At 42.5% G+C, this 8,157-nt stretch overlaps 1 pseudogene across 1 annotated transcript; it reads right to left on the minus strand.

The window, feature by feature from the left end:
* Positions 1 to 891: 891 nt before the first annotated feature.
* LOC308511508 (eukaryotic translation initiation factor 4E-binding protein 1-like) lies at positions 892 to 2,326 on the minus strand (annotated as a pseudogene). Its single transcript has 3 exons — positions 2,268 to 2,326; positions 1,191 to 1,279; positions 892 to 1,148 (listed from the first exon to the last, which is right to left on the minus strand). The product of its transcript is annotated as a eukaryotic translation initiation factor 4E-binding protein 1-like (transcript).
* Between the last annotated feature and the right edge of the window lie 5,831 nt (positions 2,327 to 8,157).

Genomic DNA, 8,157 nt, shown 5'->3' on the forward strand with positions numbered 1-8,157 from the left:
GTGCCACCCCCTTTCCGCGCGCGCGAGCCGCCGCGTACCTCTGCACTCAGCCTCCGCAGCTCCTCTGGCTCTCAGCGTGCTTTTCTTTTCTTCTAGTTGTAGAAATTACACTCAGCCAGCCTTCCTGTTGTTTTGGACGATGTTTGCTCCGTCCTTTGGGCTAATTTTCAATTGTTGTGGGAGGCGACTATTTCCCGGTGTTTATCTATGCCGCCATCTTAGTTTCTCCCGAGTTTAATTTCTTTGATACAGGACTATTTAGCTTATCTATTTTGTCTTGGTTGAGCTCTGGTAGTTAATGATTTTCAAGGAATTGGTATATCTTTTCTTTTTCAAATTTATGAGTTTAAAGTTGTTCATCATATTCTTTTATCTTTTAAAAACTTTTTTTAAAATTTATTTATTTGGAAGGGAGAGAGAGAAACATCAATTTGTTGTTCCACTTATTTATGCATGCACTAGTTCATTTTTTTTTTTTTGGCCCAGGGCAAAGGTGGCTTTTATTTCCTCTGTTGAAGAAGTAGGGGACGGAGACTTCCCCAAGCACACCAACTTAAGGAAGGGGTGGTGTGCCCTCAGCAGAAGAGAGCGGGATGGTCATTCAGAAGGGTTCCTCCAAGTCCACTTCCTGGCCCCAGGCTGCAGGGTGTGTGCTCTTGAGAGTCACTCACTCCCCCTGGGGTGCCAGCTCTTGCATGAATGGAGGCACAAAGAGGTATCTGCTGGTGTTCACCAAGAGGAAGGGGGGACTGGTGCCCTGACTGAGGGAGCAGAGGACTGGGGTGGTCGACCCCAAACCCAATGCCTGCCCAGGGTAACTGGCGGTGTGACTTTTCTCCAGAGAAGGGCCAGAGAGGCCCAGAGGCATTGCTCCATCTGATGGCTGGTCCTTTAAATGTCCATCTCAAACTGTGACTCTTCACCGCCTGCTGGCTTATCTTCAGGGCTGTTCTGCAGGTGGTTCTGGCTGGCTTCAGTCGGGGGCACGTCACTTACAGGGCTAGTGACCCCTGGAATGGTGGGCAGGTCCCGTGGGGGTGTTTTGGTCACAGGTGAATTCCGACACTCCATCAGGAACTTCTGGTCATAGATGATCATGGTACCTCCCGGGGTGGTGCTGAAGAGCGTGCTGCCAGGGGGTGGGGGGGCTGGAGGGGGCGGTTTCGGGTGGTGGTGGTGCTGCTGCTGCTGGTGTAGTCCCCGGCAGGAGCTGCACAGTGTCACTGAGGACTACCGGTGAGTGGCGGGGATGACCCGGCTTGGGGTCTGGCTGCAGCTGCTGCCCCAGACATGGTCGTCTGTGTGTAGTGCCGCAGCTAGCACTAGTTCATTCTTATATGAACCCACAACCTTGGCATAGCTGATGCTCTGACCAACTGAGCTACCCGGTCAGTGCTCTTATCCTTTTAATAGCTTCAGAATTTTTAGTGATATCCCATTTCATTCTTGAAACTGGTAATATGTCTTCTGTGTTTTAATTTTCGTCAGTTTTGCTAAAGGTTTATCCATTTTATTGAATTTTTTAAAGAATCAGCTTTTTGTTTCACTGCTTTTCTTTATTTTTTGTTTTTAATTTTATTGACTTATTTTTTAAAAGAATATATTTTTATTGATTTCAGAGAGGAAGGGAGAGGGAGAGAGAGATAGAAACATCCATGATGAGAGGGAATCATTGATTGGCTGCCTCCTGCACGCCCCCTACTGGGGATAGAACCCGAAACCCTGGCATGTGCCCTTGACCGGAATTGAACCCAGGACCCTTCGGTCCACAGGCCCACACTCTATCCACTGAGCCAAACAAGCTAGGGCATTAATTTTATTGGTTTCTTATCTCTATGATCCTCTGCTTACTTTGAGTTTATTTTGCTTTTTATAAAATTTTTTGAGGTAGAAGCTTAGATGATTGTTTTGAGACCTTTTATTTCTTTTCTAATGTAAGCATTTGGTGCTATAAACTTCCCTCTCAGCACTCCTTTAGCTGTATTCCCACATATTTTATGTTTTATTTTCATTTTTATTCAATTCTATGTGTAATTTACTTCATTTTTTACATCCTCTCTGATCACTTGGAAATTAACACACTTCTAAATAATCATTTTCTTTCTGTTTGGACAAGTTCCTTTAGCCATTATTCTTAAAAATAAGTTTTTATTGATTTTAGAGAAAGAAGAAGGGAGAGGGAGAGAGAGATAGAAACATCCATTTGCTACCCCCCCCCCCCCCACACACACACACACTTCCTACTGCGGATTGAGCTGGAAACCAACCTTTGGAGGTAGCAGCAACACACCAGCGTGTGCATGTAGGAGATCCCCCAGTGCTCCATCACTGGCTTGCCCAGGGTCTGCAGGTAGGATGCCAGCCACAAGGGCCTGCAGTTCTCTCCAGGTGACAAAAGGAAGGGGCGCTTGAGCTGCAGGCGGACTGGCACCCCAGATTAGGCTCCCCACGCGAAACGTGTTACAGATATCTCCCATTCACCCACCGCCTTTATCTCCCTCCTCCTCACTGGATTTTTTAAAAATTTAAATTCTTTATTGTTTAAAGTATTACATATGTCTCTCCCCCGCCCCCCACTTTTAGCTGTTCTTTATTGGTAAGTTAATTAGTGACCATTCTTTTAGTCCCTTCATCTGCGAATGTCTTTATTTCCCATTCATTCTTAAGGATAGTTTCACCAGATAGAGAATTCATGGTTGACATTTCTTCACTTCCATAACTTGGAAAATGTTATGCCACTTCCTTTTGGTCTCCATGGATTCAGATGAGAAATCTGTCGCCATTTGCATTGATTTCCTCCTATTGTTTGTCTTTGGCTGATTTCCAAATGATTTCTTTGTCCTTAGGTTTTCGAAGTTTAATAATGATTTATTTGGGTTTATCTTATTTGAGGTTTGCTCAGCCTTGAATCTCTAGGTTTATGTCTTTCCCCAAATCTGGGAAGTTTTTAACTATTACTTATTTGAATACTCTTTCAGCCTCATGTTCTCCTTTTGGACTTTTCTCCTTTCTTCAGGACGTCAATGATGGGAATATTATCTTCTTCTTATGGTTCCACAGGTCCCTGAGGCTCTGTTAATTTTTTTTTTCCTCGTGTAAATTGAGTGAATTCCACAATGTCATCTCAAGTTCTCCTCTGGTTCTTTTGTGTTCTATTTTTTGGTTGAGCCCATTGATTATTTTAAATTTTGGTTATTGTGTTTTCCAGATGTATAATTCCCACTTGGTTTTTAAAAATCTATTTCTTTTACTGAGATTTTCTTTTTCATTTGTTTCAAAAGAATATGTTAAGAAAAAGAATATGTAATAGTTTGTTGAAATAGTTTTAATATGGATGCTTTAAAATTCTTGTCAGATAATGCCATTATCTGATTTGTTTTGGTGTTGGTATTAATTGTCTTCCCTCAGTCAAATTGTGCTTTTACTAGTTCTTTGTATGATGGGTGATTTTTTTTATACACTTGTCCTATTAAATATTTTATTTTAGCAGGTAGTCTCCCAGTTTAGGTTTATCATGCCTATTCTTTGGTGTTATAGGACTTTTTCTCCTCTACTTTTAATATATATATATATATATATATATATACACACACACACACACACATATATATATACATACATATACATACATATATATGATATATTCATTGAGATATTACATTTCAAAAACTTGGGCGAAATGGCAAATTTTATTAAAAAATACAAATGATCAAAATTGACTCTAAAGGAAATACCAAACATGCATGTATAATATCATATTCATTAAAGGGATTTACTAACTAATCAAAAATTGCCCATAAAATTCTCCCAAATAGCCTCTCCTTTCCACCAAACCAAACGCACCCAAGTGAGGTCTACCAAAATTTAGAGAAACACATAACGCTATCTTATAAAAACTGTTTTAGAGACTAGAAATAGTGGGAAAGTTCCTCAATTCATTTTATGTGGTTTAATAACAAATGATGGGAAGGGGTCTTAGCATAAAGTAAAGCACAGGGTTGTATTATGTCCCTGTTTCTCAGATGATGCATCAATTCAGTCTCCACGTCTGCTTGTGATATTAACTGAAATTGCACAAAAAACTGGATTATCATTAACTGTTATTGCCTGAGCAGCTGCATTTCAGTCATGGAAAATCTCAACAAAAGAGTGCGTATGTGCCAGCAAAGCCATGGAGGCCATTTACCCAATATCCTATTCCATACATAACCCTATACTGTATACTTTATGAATCAATAAAAAATTTACAATTTTTAATTATAAACCTGTGTTTTCTATCAAAATTACTTCTTGCGTGAAGTTTGGGATACCCTTTACTATCTCAGTTAACACTATGACATTTATATTTGCTATTGTGCTGTCCTTTGCTTTTGGTTAAAACAAGCAAGTCTTTTCCTGTTTGAGACCCAGATGGTTGAGATAGTTATTTTTGGTTTCAGCAAATCCATTAAGAAGAAATATATTCTATAGGTATAAAGAAGAATCAAATGGATATTTTAGATTTGAATAATAAAATAACAGAAAAAACCTGAGTAGAGTGGAGAGGAAAGAGGAAAGAATCAATAGACTTGAAGATAGAACCATAAAAATTACTCAGTCTGGACAACAAAGATAAAATAGACTGAAAAAAAAAATTGAGCAGAGACTAAGAGATCTGTGGGACTCTAACAAGAGCTGTAACATTTGTGTGGTTGAAATCACAGAAGGGGAAAAGAAAGAGGATGGGGCTGAGAAAGAGGATGGGGCTGAAAAGGTATTCAAAGAAATGCCTAAAAATTTCCTAAATTTGGCAAAATATAAACCTCTAGTTTTCAGAAGCTGAGAGAAACTCAAGATAAACCCAAAGAAATCCATGCCAAGACACATCATAATCAAACTTGAGAAACATAAAGATGAAGAAAATATTTTGAAAGTAACCAGAGAGAAATGACACATTATCTACAGACAGACTTTAAAATGTTGTGGGTCTGGTTCCACGTTAAAACCTGTATCGCAATAAAGTGAGTTGTAATCTTTTTGCTGGTGGAGAGTCTTGCCATCAATTTCTAAAAAAAGTAATAACTGTGAAATGCCATAAAGTGGAACACAATAAAATGAGACATGCCTGTACAGGGGAAAATAATTTGTATGACAGGAAATTTCTCATCAGAAATCATGGAAGGCTAGAAAGAAGTGGCATAAAATTTTCAATTGCTGAAAGAAAAGAATTGTCAACCACAAATTCTTTTTCTTAAAATATAGTTTTATTGATTTCAGAGAGGAAGGGAGAAGGAGAGAGAGATCGAAACATCAATGTTGAGAGAGAATCATTGATTGGTTGCCTCCTGCACAACCCCCACTGAGGATTGAGCCCACAACCTGGGCATGTGCCCTTGACCAAAATCGAACCTGGGACCCTTCAGTCTGCAGGCCGACGCTCTATCCACTGAGCCAAACCAGCTGCGGCCAAACACAAATTCATTAGTGAAATTCCTTCAGGAATAAAAGGGAAATAAAGACATTCTCAGACTAAGAAAAATGAAAATATTTTTTCCCTCAGCAGTCTTATCTGTAAAAAGATGTTTAGACCTGGCTGGTGTGGCTCAGTTGGTTGGGCTTGTCCTGTGCATAGAAAGGTTGCCAGTTAGATTCCCAGTCAGGGCACATGCCCAGGTTGCTGGCTCAATCCCCAGTAGGGATGGTGCAGGAGGCAGCTGATCGATGTTCTGCTCTCACATCAATGTTTCTTTTTCTTTTTTACATCAATGTCTGTCTGTCTGTCTGTCTCTCTCTCTCTCTCTCTCTCTCTCTCTCTCCCCCCCTCCCTCCCTCCTTCTTGCTCTCTAAAAAAATAGCAATTAATAAAAACATTAAAAAATGTTTAAAGAGAGGAGAAAATGGCGACCAGCAGGAAGGTAGGGAGGGAGAGAGTGTGAGAGCGCAAGGAAGTGATAGAGGAGTGTGTGGACGCGTGTGGTGTGTGTGTATGAGCTAGGGACAGTTAGATTCTGCAGGTCTTCTAAGGGGCTGCTAAACCGGGCAGTCTTAGGCGGCGGACACTCCTGGGCAGCCAGCACAGGCACGGCGACCACACCATCTTGGGAAACAGAGCTGCTTGAGACTAGGATCCTGGCCTCAGCACCACCCAGTCTGATCTCAGACGCATACCAGGACCCTGCAGCCACTGGGGACAGAGACCTGTGACCACAGCTACAGACCTGCGGACACCAAAAGTTCAGAAATCCCCGTGGCAGATCCGTGAGTAACAGAGCCCATCCCCCCTTCCCGCAGGCTTGTGGGCAGCACCAGAGTAACTAACTGATAGACCCACCCCTTGTTGGGGCCTCAGCGCTCCAGGAACTTTGGGCCTCAGCGCTCCAGGAACTTTAGCCTGGAAGTGCACGAGCACCTTGGAACTGATCCCGTGTAGGGCCGGCTTCTGAGCCCTGGGCTGGGAGCAAGCCCACGAACCCCAGGAACTGAGCCTACGCGCTGCCGGCTTCTGAGCCCTGGGCTGGGAGCAATCGCGCGAACACCGGGAATTTGTCCCGCATAGCACAGGACCAGGGACCCCGATTCTCTGGGCAGGTGGCAGCACCAAGCACCAGTGACTTGACTGTGTTTCTTATCACCTGCGCCTGAGATCCTGATTCCCTGTGCATTCATACTAAGAGCCAGTGACTCCAATTCCTAGTGCAAGGGCACACAAGGACCCTGATTCTCAAGGCAAGGTCTCGCGAAGCAACAGAGACTCTGATACTGGATTCTGGGGAACTCTGACTCCTGGCGTACGCTAGGGGGCTCTGGTTTTCAACACGCTTCAGGGGGGTCTTTGTTTCAGCACAGTGCAGGCAGGGTCCCTGAGTCTAAGGGCACGTATGAGGCCACATTGAGCGCCAACAACACTGACTCTGAGCGAGCCTGGTTCCCACAAACCCACAACAACCACACATCTTAGTGTCAGAGCTCTTCAGTGACACTAGGGTGGTGGGAGGCTCCCACTGCACATGGCCCAGGCCCACGCAACTCAATGTTTGAACCATCTGGAGATAATCAGAATGAAGAGACGAAACAACACCCAGAGGAAAGACAATGAGGAGTCACCAAGAAAGGACATTAATGAAGTTGAAGCATGCAACATGACAGAAAAAGAATTCAGAATAATGGTTGTACAATTCATTCACCGGATGGATGAGAAAATCAACAACCTATGCAAGAATCAGGAAGAAATGAAAAGTGATATAGCTAAAATCAAAAACACCATGGAGCCGAAACCGGATTGGCTCAGTGGATGGAGCGTCGGCCTGCGGACTGAAGGGTCCTGGGTTCGATTCCGGTCAAGGGCTTGTACCTGGGTTGCGGGCACATCCCCAGTGGGGGATGTGCAGGAGGCAGCTGATCGATGTTTCTCTCTCATCGATGTATCTAGCTCTCTATCTCTCTCCCTTCCTCTCTGTAAAAAATTAATAAAATATATTAAAAAAACAAAACAAAACAAAACAAAACAAAAAAACCAAAAACACCATGGAAAGTTTCAACAGCAGACTAGAAGAAGCAGAGGACCGAATTAGTGAATTAGAAGATAAGGTAGAGAAACAAGCTCAATCTGAAGAGCAACTGGAAAAAAAAATTAAAAAGCAGGAGGAGAGCCTAAGGGAGCTTCGGGACAACATGAAACAAAGTAACATACACATAAAAGGGCTGCAAGAAGGACAAGAAGAGCAGCAAGGATTAGAAAATCTATTTGAAGAAACAATGTCAGAAAACTTCCCTGATATGGGGAAGAAAAAAGTTACACAAGTACAGAGAGTCCCAGGCAAGATGAACCCCAAAAGACCCACACCGAGACACGTCATAATAACGATGGCAAATGTACAAGATAAAGACAGAATCTTAAAGGCTGTAAGAGAGAAACAGAGAGTTACCTACAAAGGATCCCCCATCAGATTATCAAATGATTTCTCAACAGAAATACATCAGGCCAGAAAAGAACGGATGGAAATTTACAAAGTGATGCAAAGCAAAGGACTGAATGCAAGAATACTCTATCCAGCAAGGCTATCATTCAAAATTGAAGGGGAAATAAGAAGCTTCACAGACAAAAAAAGGCTAAGGGAGTTTATCACCACCAAGCCAGCAATGCAAGAAATGCTAAAGGGACTGGTGTAAAAAGAAGAA

Source organism: Myotis nattereri (assembly GCF_964212035.1).
Source record: "Myotis nattereri genome assembly, chromosome: X".
NCBI classification, from domain to species: domain Eukaryota; kingdom Metazoa; phylum Chordata; class Mammalia; order Chiroptera; family Vespertilionidae; genus Myotis; species Myotis nattereri.